General features: G+C 43.9%; 21 non-coding genes across 21 annotated transcripts in view; all 21 read left to right on the top strand.

The window, feature by feature from the left end:
• Window positions 1–31, top strand: part of LOC133432214 (5S ribosomal RNA) — a 119-nt gene extending 88 nt beyond the window's left edge. Inside the window, exon 1 of the ribosomal RNA XR_009776524.1 lies at window positions 1–31. This exon is cut by the window's left edge and continues 88 nt beyond it. This is a non-coding gene — a ribosomal RNA (5S ribosomal RNA).
• A 217-nt stretch (window positions 32–248) lies between these two features.
• On the top strand, window positions 249–367 carry LOC133432383 (5S ribosomal RNA). The gene has a single exon (XR_009776687.1). It is a non-coding gene; the product is annotated as a 5S ribosomal RNA (ribosomal RNA).
• A 205-nt stretch (window positions 368–572) lies between these two features.
• LOC133432121 (5S ribosomal RNA) lies at window positions 573–691 on the top strand. The gene has a single exon (XR_009776434.1). It is a non-coding gene; the product is annotated as a 5S ribosomal RNA (ribosomal RNA).
• A 217-nt stretch (window positions 692–908) lies between these two features.
• On the top strand, window positions 909–1,027 carry LOC133432229 (5S ribosomal RNA). Its single transcript, XR_009776539.1, has one exon. It is a non-coding gene; the product is annotated as a 5S ribosomal RNA (ribosomal RNA).
• Window positions 1,028–1,226: 199 nt separating this feature from the next.
• On the top strand, window positions 1,227–1,345 carry LOC133432353 (5S ribosomal RNA). The gene has a single exon (XR_009776658.1). It is a non-coding gene; the product is annotated as a 5S ribosomal RNA (ribosomal RNA).
• A 217-nt stretch (window positions 1,346–1,562) lies between these two features.
• LOC133432388 (5S ribosomal RNA) lies at window positions 1,563–1,681 on the top strand. Its single transcript, XR_009776692.1, has one exon. It is a non-coding gene; the product is annotated as a 5S ribosomal RNA (ribosomal RNA).
• A 199-nt stretch (window positions 1,682–1,880) lies between these two features.
• Window positions 1,881–1,999, top strand: LOC133432375 (5S ribosomal RNA). Its single transcript, XR_009776679.1, has one exon. It is a non-coding gene; the product is annotated as a 5S ribosomal RNA (ribosomal RNA).
• A 199-nt stretch (window positions 2,000–2,198) lies between these two features.
• Window positions 2,199–2,317, top strand: LOC133432330 (5S ribosomal RNA). The gene has a single exon (XR_009776638.1). It is a non-coding gene; the product is annotated as a 5S ribosomal RNA (ribosomal RNA).
• Window positions 2,318–2,516: 199 nt separating this feature from the next.
• On the top strand, window positions 2,517–2,635 carry LOC133432207 (5S ribosomal RNA). The gene has a single exon (XR_009776518.1). It is a non-coding gene; the product is annotated as a 5S ribosomal RNA (ribosomal RNA).
• A 217-nt stretch (window positions 2,636–2,852) lies between these two features.
• LOC133432106 (5S ribosomal RNA) lies at window positions 2,853–2,971 on the top strand. The gene has a single exon (XR_009776420.1). It is a non-coding gene; the product is annotated as a 5S ribosomal RNA (ribosomal RNA).
• A 199-nt stretch (window positions 2,972–3,170) lies between these two features.
• On the top strand, window positions 3,171–3,289 carry LOC133432206 (5S ribosomal RNA). The gene has a single exon (XR_009776517.1). It is a non-coding gene; the product is annotated as a 5S ribosomal RNA (ribosomal RNA).
• Window positions 3,290–3,506: 217 nt separating this feature from the next.
• On the top strand, window positions 3,507–3,625 carry LOC133432339 (5S ribosomal RNA). The gene has a single exon (XR_009776646.1). It is a non-coding gene; the product is annotated as a 5S ribosomal RNA (ribosomal RNA).
• A 199-nt stretch (window positions 3,626–3,824) lies between these two features.
• On the top strand, window positions 3,825–3,943 carry LOC133432397 (5S ribosomal RNA). Its single transcript, XR_009776700.1, has one exon. It is a non-coding gene; the product is annotated as a 5S ribosomal RNA (ribosomal RNA).
• A 217-nt stretch (window positions 3,944–4,160) lies between these two features.
• On the top strand, window positions 4,161–4,279 carry LOC133432300 (5S ribosomal RNA). Its single transcript, XR_009776609.1, has one exon. It is a non-coding gene; the product is annotated as a 5S ribosomal RNA (ribosomal RNA).
• A 217-nt stretch (window positions 4,280–4,496) lies between these two features.
• Window positions 4,497–4,615, top strand: LOC133432382 (5S ribosomal RNA). Its single transcript, XR_009776686.1, has one exon. It is a non-coding gene; the product is annotated as a 5S ribosomal RNA (ribosomal RNA).
• Window positions 4,616–4,814: 199 nt separating this feature from the next.
• On the top strand, window positions 4,815–4,933 carry LOC133432105 (5S ribosomal RNA). The gene has a single exon (XR_009776419.1). It is a non-coding gene; the product is annotated as a 5S ribosomal RNA (ribosomal RNA).
• A 217-nt stretch (window positions 4,934–5,150) lies between these two features.
• Window positions 5,151–5,269, top strand: LOC133432228 (5S ribosomal RNA). Its single transcript, XR_009776538.1, has one exon. It is a non-coding gene; the product is annotated as a 5S ribosomal RNA (ribosomal RNA).
• Window positions 5,270–5,468: 199 nt separating this feature from the next.
• LOC133432107 (5S ribosomal RNA) lies at window positions 5,469–5,587 on the top strand. The gene has a single exon (XR_009776421.1). It is a non-coding gene; the product is annotated as a 5S ribosomal RNA (ribosomal RNA).
• A 6,198-nt stretch (window positions 5,588–11,785) lies between these two features.
• Window positions 11,786–11,904, top strand: LOC133432374 (5S ribosomal RNA). The gene has a single exon (XR_009776678.1). It is a non-coding gene; the product is annotated as a 5S ribosomal RNA (ribosomal RNA).
• A 199-nt stretch (window positions 11,905–12,103) lies between these two features.
• On the top strand, window positions 12,104–12,222 carry LOC133432329 (5S ribosomal RNA). Its single transcript, XR_009776637.1, has one exon. It is a non-coding gene; the product is annotated as a 5S ribosomal RNA (ribosomal RNA).
• A 199-nt stretch (window positions 12,223–12,421) lies between these two features.
• Window positions 12,422–12,500, top strand: part of LOC133432205 (5S ribosomal RNA) — a 119-nt gene continuing 40 nt past the window's right edge. The window contains exon 1 of the ribosomal RNA XR_009776516.1: window positions 12,422–12,500. This exon is cut by the window's right edge and continues 40 nt beyond it. This is a non-coding gene — a ribosomal RNA (5S ribosomal RNA).

Below are 12,500 nucleotides of genomic sequence, written 5' to 3'. Positions count from 1 at the left end.
GACCGCCTGGGAATACCAGGTGCTGTAAGCATTTTCAACCAGCAGAGAGCGCTCTCGCTTAATCTACCCACACATATTTCAACGTGGTAACAGCGACAGCTCACGTCCAAAAGTGTTTTTCACATGGTTAAGGCACTTTAACTCCAACAAATAAGCGCTTCTAAATAAATATCACCAACAAATCAATGACTTATATTATATGACTTATCTTCAACTCCATATAAGAGGTATTTCAAGCAGCAGCTTCTGCTTACGGCCATACCAGCCTGGATGCGCCCGATCTCGTCTGATCTCGGAAGCTAAGCAGGGTCGGGAATGGTTAGTACTTGGATGGGAGACCGCCTGGGAATACCAGGTGCTGTAAGCATTTTCAACCAGCAGAAAGCGCTCTCGCTTAATCTACCCACACATATTTCAACGTGGTAACAGCGACAGCTCACGTCCTAAAGTGTTTTGCACATGGTTAAGGCACTTTAACTCCAACAAATAAAACCAAAAAATCAATGACTTATATTCTATGACTTATCTTCAACTCCATATAAGAGGTATTTCAAGCTGCAGCTTCAGCTTCAGCTTACGGCCATACCAGCCTGGATGCGCCTGATCTCGTCTGATCTCGGAAGCTAAGCAGGGTCGGGCCTGGTTAGTACTTGGATGGGAGACCGCCTGGGAATACCAGGTGCTGTAAGCTTTTTCAACCAGCAGATAACCCTCTAGCTTAATCTACCCACACATATTTCAACGTGGTAACAGCGACAGCTCACGTCCTAAAGTGTTTTGCACATGGTTAAGGCACTTTAACTCCAACAAATAAGCGCTTCTAAATTATTATCACCAACAAATCAATGACTTGTATTATATGACTTATCTTCAACTCCATATAAGAAGTATTTCAAGCTGCAGCTTCAGCTTACGGCCATACCAGCCTGGATGCGCCCGATCTCATCTGATCTAGGAAGCTAAGCAGGGTCGGGCCTGGTTAGTACTTGGATGGGAGACCGCCTGGGAATACCAGGTGCTGTAAGCTTTTTCAACCAGCAGAGAGTGCTCTCGCTTAATCTACCCACACATATTTCAACGTGGTAACAGCGACAGCTCACGTCCTAAAGTGTTTTGCACATGGTTAAGGCACTTTAACTCCAACAAATAAAACCAACAAATCAATGACTTATATTCTATGACTTATCTTCAACTCCATATAAGAGGTATTTCAAGCTGCAGCTTCTGCTTACGGCCATACCAGCCTGGATGCGCCCGATCTCGTCTGATCTCGGAAGCTAAGCAGGGTCGGGCCTGGTTAGTACTTGGATGGGAGACCGCCTGGGAATACCAGGTGCTGTAAGCTTTTTCAACCAGCAGAGAACGCTCTCGCTTAATCTACCCACACATATTTCAACGTGGTAACAGCGACAGCTCACGTCCTAAAGTGTTTTGCACATAGTTAAGGCACCTTAACTCCAACAAATAAGCGCTTCTAAATTATTATCACCAACAAATCAATGACATATATTCTATGACTTATCTTCAACTCCATATAAGAAGTATTTCAAGCTCCAGCTTCTGCTTACGGCCATACCAGCCTGGATGCGCCTGATCTCGTCTGATCTCGGAAGCTAAGCAGGGTCGGACTTGGTTAGTACTTGGATGGGAGACTGCCTGGGAGTACCAGGTGCTGTAAGCTTTTTCAACCAGCAGAGAATGCTCTCGCTTAATCTACCCACACATATTTCAACGTGGTAACAGCGACAGCTCACGTCCTAAAGTGTTTTGCACATGGTTAAGGCACTTTAACTCCAACAAATAAAACCAACAAATCAATGACTTATATTCTATGACTTATCTTCAACTCCATATAAGAGGTATTTCAAGCTGCAGCTTCTGCTTACGGCCATACCAGCCTGGATGCGCCCAATCTTGTCTGATCTCGGAAGCTAAGCAGGGTCGGGCCTGGTTAGTACTTGGATGGGAGACCGCCTGGGAATACCAGGTGCTGTAAGTTTTTTCAACCAGCAGAGAACGCTCTCGCTTAATCTACCCACACATATTTCAACGTGGTAACAGCGACAGCTCACGTCCTAAAGTGTTTTGCACATGGTTAAGGCGCTTTAACTCCAACAAATAAAACCAACAAATCAATGACTTATATTCTATGACTTATCTTCAACTCCATATAAGAGGTATTTCAAGCAGGAGCTTCTGCTTACGGCCATACCAGCCTGGATGCGCCCAATCTCGTCTGATCTCGGAAGCTAAGCAGGGTCGGGCCTGGTTAGTACTTGAATGGGAGACCGCCTGGGAATACCAGGTGCTGTAAGTTTTTTCAACCAGCAGAGAGCGCTCTCGCTTAATCTACCCACACATATTTCAACGTGGTAACAGCGACAGCTCACGTCCTGAAGTGTTTTGCACATGGTTAAGGCACTTTAACTCCAACAAATAAAACCAACAAATCTATGATCTATATTCTATGACTTATCTTCAACTCCATATAAGAGGTATTTCAAGCTGCAGCTTCTGCTTACGGCCATACCAGCCTGGATGCGCCCGATCTCGTCTGATCTCGGAAGCTAAGCAGGGTCGGCCCTGGTTAGTACTTGGATGGGAGACCGCCTGGGAATACCAGGTGCTGTAAGCTTTTTCAACCAGCAGAGAACCCTCTAGCTTAATCTACCCACACATATTTCAACGTGGTAACAGCGACAGCTCACGTCCTAAAGTGTTTTGCACATGGTTAAGGCACTTTAACTCCAACAAATAGGCGCTTCTAAATTATTATCACCAACAAATCAATGACTTGTATTATATGACTTATCTTCAACTCCATATAAGAAGTATTTCAAGCTGCAGCTTCAGCTTACGGCCATACCAGCCTGGATGTGCCCGATCTCGTCTGATCTCGGAAGCTAAGCAGGGTCGGGCCTGGTTAGTACTTGGATGGGAGACCGCCTGGGAATACCAGGTGCTGTAAGCTTTTTCAACCAGCAGAGAGTGCTCTCGCTTAATCTACCCACACATATTTCAACGTGGTAACAGCGACAGCTCACGTCCTAAAGTGTTTTGCACATGGTTAAGGCACTTTAACTCCAACAAATAAAACCAACAAATCTATGACCTATATTCTATGACTTATCTTCAACTCCATATAAGAGGTATTTCAAGCTGCAGCTTCTGCTTACGGCCATACCAGCCTGGATGCGCCCGATCTCGTCTGATCTCGGAAGCTAAGCAGGGTCGGCCCTGGTTAGTACTTGGATGGGAGACCGCCTGGGAATACCAGGTGCTGTAAGCTTTTTCAACCAGCAGAGAACCCTCTAGCTTAATCTACCCACACATATTTCAACGTGGTAACAGCGACAGCTCACGTCCTAAAGTGTTTTGCACATGGTTAAGGCACTTTAACTCCAACAAATAAGCGCTTCTAAATTATTATCACCAACAAATCAATGACTTGTATTATATGACTTATCTTCAACTCCATATAAGAAGTATTTCAAGCTGCAGCTTCAGCTTACGGCCATACCAGCCTGGATGCGCCCGATCTCGTCTGATCTCGGAAGCTAAGCAGGGTCGGGCCTGGTTAGTACTTGGATGGGAGACCGCCTGGGAATACCAGGTGCTGTAAGCTTTTTCAACCAGCAGAGAGTGCTCTCGCTTAATCTACCCACACATATTTCAACGTGGTAACAGCGACAGCTCACGTCCTAAAGTGTTTTGCACATGGTTAAGGCACTTTAACTCCAACAAATAAAACCAACAAATCAATGACTTATATTCTATGACTTATCTTCAACTCCATATAAGAGGTATTTCAAGCTGCAGCTTCTGCTTACGGCCATACCAGCCTGGATGCGCCCGATCTCGTCTGATCTCGGAAGCTAAGCAGGGTTGGCCCTGGTTAGTACTTGGATGGGAGACCGCCTGGGAATACTCGGTTCTGTAAGCTTTTTCAACCAGCAGAGAGCGCTCTCGCTTAATCTACCCACACATATTTCAACGTGGTAACAGCGACAGCTCACGTCCTAAAGTGTTTTGCACATGGTTAAGGCACTTTAACTCCAACAAATAAGCGCTTCTAAATTATTATCACCAACAAATCAATGACTTGTATTATATAACTTATCTTCAACTCCATATCAGAGGTATTTCAAGCTGCAGCTTCTGCTTACGGCCATACCAGCCTGGATGCGCCCGATCTCGTCTGATCTCGAAAGCTAAGCAGGGTCGGGCCTGGTTAATACTTGGATGGGAGACCGCCTGGGAATACCAGGTGCTGTAAGCATTTTCAACCAGCAGAGAGCGCTCTCGCTTAATCTACCCACACATATTTCAACGTGGTAACAGCGACAGCTCACGTCCAAAAGTGTTTTTCACATGGTTAAGGCACTTTAACTCCAACAAATAAGCGCTTCTAAATTAATATCACCAACAAATCAATGACTTATATTATATGACTTATCTTCAACTCCATATAAGAGGTATTTCAAGCAGCAGCTTCTGCTTACGGCCATACCAGCCTGGATGCGCCCGATCTCGTCTGATCTCGGAAGCTAAGCAGGGTCGGGAATGGTTAGTACTTGGATGGGAGACCGCCTGGGAATACCAGGTGCTGTAAGCATTTTCAACCAGCAGAAAGCGCTCTCGCTTAATCTACCCACACATATTTCAACGTGGTAACAGCGACAGCTCACGTCCTAAAGTGTTTTGCACATGGTTAAGGCACTTTAACTCCAACAAATAAAACCAAAAAATCAATGACTTATATTCTATGACTTATCTTCAACTCCATATAAGAGGTATTTCAAGCTGCAGCTTCTGCTTACGGCCATACCAGCCTGGATGTGCCCGATCTCGTCTGATCTCGGAAGCTAAGCAGGGTCGGGCCTGGTTAGTACTTGGATGGGAGACCGCCTGGGAATACCAGGTGCTGTAAGCTTTTTCAACCAGCAGAGAACCCTCTAGCTTAATCTACCCACACATATTTCAACGTGGTAACAGCGACAGCTCACGTCCTAAAGTGTTTTGCACATGGTTAAGGCACTTTAACTCCAACAAATAAGCGCTTCTAAATTATTATCACCAACAAATCAATGACTTGTATTATATGACTTATCTTCAACTCCATATAAGAAGTATTTCAAGCTGCAGCTTCAGCTTACGGCCATACCAGCCTGGATGCGCCCGATCTCATCTGATCTAGGAAGCTAAGCAGGGTCGGGCCTGGTTAGTACTTGGATGGGAGACCGCCTGGGAATACCAGGTGCTGTAAGCTTTTTCAACCAGCAGAGAGTGCTCTCGCTTAATCTACCCACACATATTTCAACGTGGTAACAGCGACAGCTCACGTCCTAAAGTGTTTTGCACATGGTTAAGGCACTTTAACTCCAACAAATAAAACCAACAAATCAATGACTTATATTCTATGACTTATCTTCAACTCCATATAAGAGGTATTTCAAGCTGCAGCTTCTGCTTACGGCCATACCAGCCTGGATGCGCTCGATCTCGTCTGATCTCGGAAGCTAAGCAGGGTCGGGCCTGGTTAGTACTTGGATGGGAGACCGCCTGGGAATACCAGGTGCTGTAAGCTTTTTCAACCAGCAGAGAACGCTCTCGCTTAATCTACCCACACATATTTCAACGTGGTAACAGCGACAGCTCACGTCCTAAAGTGTTTTGCACATAGTTAAGGCACCTTAACTCCAACAAATAAGCGCTTCTAAATTATTATCACCAACAAATCAATGACATATATTCTATGACTTATCTTCAACTCCATATAAGAAGTATTTCAAGCTGCAGCTTCTGCTTACGGCCATACCAGCCTGGAGGCGCTCTGACTTCCTGTTTGCGCAGGAAGTGTGACGTGGCAGTTTGTTTGAGCAGGACACCAGGGAGCACGTGGTGGAGGAAGGAGAAGGAAAGATCAGGCCACAAACCTCCTGAAAAGAGAGTGGAGGAACCACCTCCCCCCCCTCCCCAGCAGCTTCGCTGTTTGGGGGGAGTTTGTAACGGACGGACGACATGGCTTTGAACAATGGCAAACGGAATGCAGACAATGAGAAGGTCGACCGAACCTATGAGAAGGATCTGACTATTGAGGTGGAAATAGAGGGGGAGGACAAACTTTCGACAATGGATTTGCTGAGGATAACAAAAGAGAAATGCGGAATAGTAATTGGGTGCAGGTTCAAGACGCCCCGGAAGTACGAACTGACTATGAAAGATGCGGCTGGGAAAGAAAGATTAATGGAGGGTTTGAGAGTCGGAAACAACACGATCACCGCCAGAGAGATAAACAACATCGAGATGGTGGTATCATTCATGTCGTTGCCAGTTTACATCACGGACGGAGAAATTCTGGACAAACTGGCACTTTGGGGTGTGTCTGCCGTCTCCCCTATAAAGAGGAGGGTGTGGCCTGGGACTGACATCGCGGAAGGCACTCGCTTTGTCAGAGTGAGATTCCCGCAGGGAGTATCATCGCTGCCTTACTCCACAAAGTTCGAAACATTACAGGGCATGGATCACTTTAGAGTGATCCATGACAAACAAGTTAAAGTGTGTAGACTGTGCATCCAACCGGGACACATTATGAGGGAGTGTCCGGACTTCCACTGCTATAAATGCCTGAAACAAGGACACTTGGCGAGGGAGTGCGTGGAGGAGTTCCATGCAGAAGTTGATGAGGAGGAGGAGGTGGAAGAGGAGATGAGGGAAGCACTGGCAGGGGACGGAGATGAACGGGAGGAGACCCCGTCACCGGCCGAGAGGGAGCAGGAGAGGGAGAAGCTGCTGGCTGAGGGAGTGGAGACGGAGGATGGGCGTGGCCCCCAGACTGCGGAGCCGGAGGCGGTGGGAAGGCTGGAGGTGAGTCGCAGCGCAGCTGCGCCCCATCAGTCCATGGAGGACGTGGGTATCGGGAGCAGCATGGACGAAGTGATGATGGAGGGAATCGGCTCGTCGGTGGAGGAGAATATTGGGGGGGAGGTGGTTGTGGTTCCACCACCCGATGTCCATGCCACTCGCCCCAGGGACAGATCCCCTCATTCGGCAGGCGCCAGAGTCGGCAGTGATCGCACGGGGGGGGTCCTGACGAGGGGAAGAGGTAGAGCCGGCAGCGGAGTCAGGACCAGAGGGGGTCTTTCCTCTAGTTCTGCACCTGTGAGGGATGAGAACCTGGCAGGAAGTGAACCAGCTGATGACTCCCAGGTATCACTTGAATCTTCTGAGGGGGAGGACACAGATCTCAGTGCGGTATTTATTAACAAATTGAAGAGGAAGGCGAAAGTGAAGAAGGGGTTAAGTGTGAAAAAATAGTGTCTATGGGTTCTTGTCTATATATTTTGCTTGAGTTTTGTTCATTTCTCTTTTTCTTTTTTTCATCATGACGTTAAGTTTTTCTTCTCTAAACGCCAATGGCTTGAGAACAGGAAATAAGTTACAAAGGGTGATCAATTTATGTAGCACAGACATCATATGTCTGCAAGAAACACGATGGGATGAGGAGGCGGTGAAAATGGTAAGGAAATTTTGGCCAGGGCTTCTTTTTTATAGTAACGGAACTACGACTGCAAGGGGGGTGGCAATACTTTTCAAAAGAAATACAGCATCCAATGTGAAACAGTGCCACATGGACACAGAGGGAAGAGTGGTGGGGATCGAATTTTATGTGCAGAAGGTTTTCTTTAAGTTATTTTGTGTTTATGGCCCCAACATAGAGAAGGACAGGAATCTTTTTTTTCGATAGTCTTGAGCCTTGCTACACGGGAAACTGTATCATTATAGGGGATATGAATGTCTGGTTAGATAGACTAGATGCATCAAAAAACACTATGTTTGGGACTGATGCATCTAGGAGGAAGCTGCTGATGCTGAATGGGATGTATGATATTATAGATAAATGGAGGTGGGAAAACCCTGATAAGAGGGAGTTCTCCCGACGACAGGTGGTATTGGGTGTATTAAAGCAAAGTAGAATTGATATGTGTCTAGTAGCGAAAAGTATAATGAACTATGTCGGCACACTAACATATAATTTTAATACCATAAGTGACCACGCAAACCTCATGGGGACGATAAAAGTAGGGGAAAGAGGGAGGGGTGGGGGAGTATGGTGCCTTAATAATAGCTTGCTTAGGGATAATAAATATAAACATAGGATACGAGAATATTTAAAAGCCATGTCCGACAATCAAGGCATGTTAGATGATACGGGTCGATGGTGGGAACAAGTTAAAAAAGGAATTAAGGCAATAAGCCTTAAATATGCTAAACACAAGAATGCATATAAAAAGAGAAGGGTAAAAGAAATAAAACTCTTAATAGATACTGAACTAGAGAGGGCAGATAATGATGCCGGTTGGAAAGTGGACAACTTATTGAAGTTAAAACATACGCTCCATACATATGAAGTAGAAGATTGTGATGGCGCTATTATTCGAAGCAAAGCCAGATACGCTGTGGAGGGGGAAAAAAACACAGCTTTCTTTCTGGGGATGGAAAAACAGAAACAAGAAAAGAATTATATAGATGAACTTGGAAAAGATAATGGTGATCGGGTGAATGACATTACGGAAATCTGCAGTGTGGTTGAAGACTATTACAGATGCCTCTTTACGGAGGAGGAAAATGATGATGAGTGCATGAAAAGAATACTTGACACTCTGTCCGCAAAGCTCTCCAGTGAGCATGCTGATTGCTGCGACAGGGATATAACGACTCAGGAAGTGATGGAAGCTATAATGGGTGGAAAGTCCAATAAGAGCCCCGGCTCCGATGGCCTGACCTACGAGTTCTATAAAGAGTTCATTGATTTTTTAGCCCCCATCTTGGTGACTGTAATACAGAATATTGAAAGAACACAGCAAGTACCTCATTCCATGACACTCAGCATCATCACGATCATATATAAAAATAAAGGTAGCAAACTCAAATTAGAAAACTTCAGACCCATCAGTCTGCTAAACACAGACTACAAAATATTGGCAAAAGTGTTGGGCAGTAGAATCGGGAAAATAATAAATACAATTGTGGCACCGACACAGGCATATGGGATACCGGGTAGGGACATCAGCGACACCATAATAACAGTTAGAGATGTAATTCATCATATGAACACGAACGGAGAAGGAGGGATTGTTTTGGGGGTCGACCTAAATAAAGCTTTTGACCGAGTAAATCACAATTTTCTCCTCAGCACTTTAAAACGGTTTGGGTTTGGAAGTAGAATGATTACGTGGGTTGAATTACTATACAAAAACGCAAAGAGCCAAGTCAAGTGCAATGGGTTCCTAACAAACACTTTTCCATTACAGCGTTCTGTTAGGCAGGGATGTCCCATGTCCTCCCTCCTATATAGTTTATCTGTTGAACCCTTAGCAACGTTCATAAATAGTAACAATAACATTAGGGGGATTGAACTACCGGGAGGAGGGAGGGTTACCATGTTGCAATACGCAGATGATACAACAATAACAGTTCAGAATGCAGACAGTGTACAAGAGGTAATAAACCATATTGAGATTTATGGCAGAGCGTCTGGGGCGAAAATTAACATAGGGAAATCGGAAATTCTATATGTGGGTAAGGACAATAATAACCGGTGCAAACTCAACTTTAAAATAGCAGAAGACCAGATCAAAGTATTGGGGATTTATCTAGGAGTGAATGAGAAGGCAGCCAGAGATTATACGTGGACAGGGGTAATAAATAGAATAAAAAGAACAATTAATTATTGGAAATTAAGAAGCTTGAAACTAAAAGGCAAGATTATTATAATAAATGCTTTGCTGATGTCAAAACTGATACATTTTATAGCGACTATAGATATGCCGGAGTGGGTGGTGAAAGAGTTAAACTCTATCATTTCTCTTTTTCTTTGGGATGGTAAGGGAGTGAGAATATCTCACCAGACATTAATGGCTGGGTATGAGGAGGGAGGGCTTAAGTTGGTAAATATTGAAATAAAAAAGAAGGCAATTAGGATAAAGACGATTGTTAAATATTTGTATGATAAGGTAGATTATGCGTGGAAACGTTTCTTCAGGCAATATATACATAAGGCTGGGAAGTGCGAAGAATATGGTCTCTTGATGGCTTTAAAAAAACATATGCACGAAGGCATCCCGGAGTTCTATAGGGAGGTGTTCAGTGCCTGGGCTGCATTTTTGCCACAGATAGACTATGACTGCACAGATATAAATATGGTTATCAATAACCCCATCTTCTTAAATAACAAAATGTTAAATCATGATAACACACTCTATAATGCTATCTTTTTTAGAGCTGGGATAAGACAAGTTAAAAACATAATGTATGAGGTAATGCCTGGCCTCCTGCCAGAGCATTCAATTGTGGATATGATCAGACATGCTGATTTTGATGATCATGATATTAGAAGAGGAACTATTATTAATACATATGATAAAATCAAAAGCAGTATGAACATGGAATGGATAGCGAGGATAAATAGTGATGACGAAAAAAGGACGGAGGGGGATTGGCCGGAGCTGTATATAGAAAGAGAGAATTATAGGATCTGCTTGAGTAAACTGAAGGTGAAGATTGTATATGGCATAATGTTGGAAAAAGTCTTAAAGAGGCCTGCCTCGGATACAATGTGGAAGGAGAAATATGTGGGAATGAACATAGATGACATGTGGCGTAGTAGAATAAAATATAATAGTATAGAATGTGAAGATAATGATTTTAAAATAAAGCATAATAGGATATTTACGAAGATAATATTGCATCAAATAAATAAAAATTTGAGTAGAATGTGTGATGTGTGTATGAACGGGGAGGAAGATTTCTTTCATTTATTTTTGGATTGTACTTGTTTGGTTCAGTTTTTCGACAGGTTGAAACACACTTTGGTCGAGCATTGGGGAAGTAAATTCATACATAGATTTCATTGGGAACAACTCCTTTTGTTTGGTACAAGTGTTAAAAGCAAAGTTATCAATACCAACCTGATCAATTTTGTTTTAAGTCACGCTAGACTGGCAATCAGGCTGAGGAGAAACTACTCCCACTTTGAAGGAAAGATGGTGGATGTTTGGGTGATTTTCAAATCAATTTTAAAGAAGGACTTACATCTGGTTTTGAAATATAGTAAAACAGCCTTTGTTGATGCTTTTGTTGACGGAAATAAGTTGGTTGAAGTAACAGAGGGAGACAAGTTGATACTCCACATCTGAAGGGTCTTCATTGGAAGCTATTTTGCGTGTTTCCTTTCTTCTTTGAATCCCTATGTTGAGGGCATCATAATGTGTTTCTATTTCCTTTGGTTTGGGAGTATGTTTTGGTTTTGGGTACGACGCTGTGCATGTAACAATTTACTTGGAGATTTGATTGTTGTATGTTTTCGGAAAAGGAAATGTTTTGACTTGATACTGTGACGAAATGGTAGAAGATTTTGACTGTATAACAATGTTGTAAACCACTTTTCTTGTATACATTTTCATAATAAAAGAAAAAAAAAAAAAAAGATGCGCCTGATCTCGTCTGATCTCGGAAGCTAAGCAGGGTCGGGCTTGGTTAGTACTTGGATGGGAGACTGCCTGGGAGTACCAGGTGCTGTAAGCTTTTTCAACCAGCAGAGAACGCTCTCGCTTAATCTACCCACACATATTTCAACGTGGTAACAGCGACAGCTCACGTCCTAAAGTGTTTTGCACATGGTTAAGGCACTTTAACTCCAACAAATAAAACCAACAAATCAATGACTTATATTCTATGACTTATCTTCAACTCCATATAAGAGGTATTTCAAGCTGCAGCTTCTGCTTACGGCCATACCAGCCTGGATGCGCCCAATCTTGTCTGATCTCGGAAGCTAAGCAGGGTCGGGCCTGGTTAGTACTTGGATGGGAGACCGCCTGGGAATACCAGGTGCTGTAAGTTTTTTCAACCAGCAGAGAACGCTCTCGCTTAATCTACCCACACATATTTCAACGTGGTAACAGCGACAGCTCACGTCCTAAAGTGTTTTGCACATGGTTAAGGCGCTTTAACTCCAACAAATAAAACCAACAAATCAATGACTTATATTCTATGACTTATCTTCAACTCCATATAAGAGGTATTTCAAGCAGGAGCTTCTGCTTACGGCCATACCAGCCTGGATGCGCCCAATCTCGTCTGATCTCGGAAGCTAAGCAGGGTCGGGCCTGGTTAGTACTTGAATGGGAGACCGCCTGGGAATACCAGGTGCTGTAAGTTTTTTCAACCAGCAGAGAGCGCTCTCGCTTAATCTACCCACACATATTTCAACGTGGTAAAAGCGACAGCTCACGTCCTTAAGTGTTTTGCACATGGTTAAGGCACTTTAACTCCAACAAATTAAACCAAAAAATCTATGACCTATATTCTATGACTTATCTTCAACTCCATATAAGAGGTATTTCAAGCTGCAGCTTCTGCTTACGGCCATACCAGCCTGGATGCGCCCGATCTCGTCTGATCTCGGAAGCTAAGCAGGGTCGGCCCTGGTTAGTACT

Source organism: Cololabis saira, unplaced genomic scaffold (assembly GCF_033807715.1).
Source record: "Cololabis saira isolate AMF1-May2022 unplaced genomic scaffold, fColSai1.1 scf042, whole genome shotgun sequence".
Taxonomy (NCBI): domain Eukaryota; kingdom Metazoa; phylum Chordata; class Actinopteri; order Beloniformes; family Belonidae; genus Cololabis; species Cololabis saira.
The sequence above is the reverse complement of the archived record's forward strand: the minus strand, read 5'-3'. Positions and strand labels throughout refer to the sequence as shown.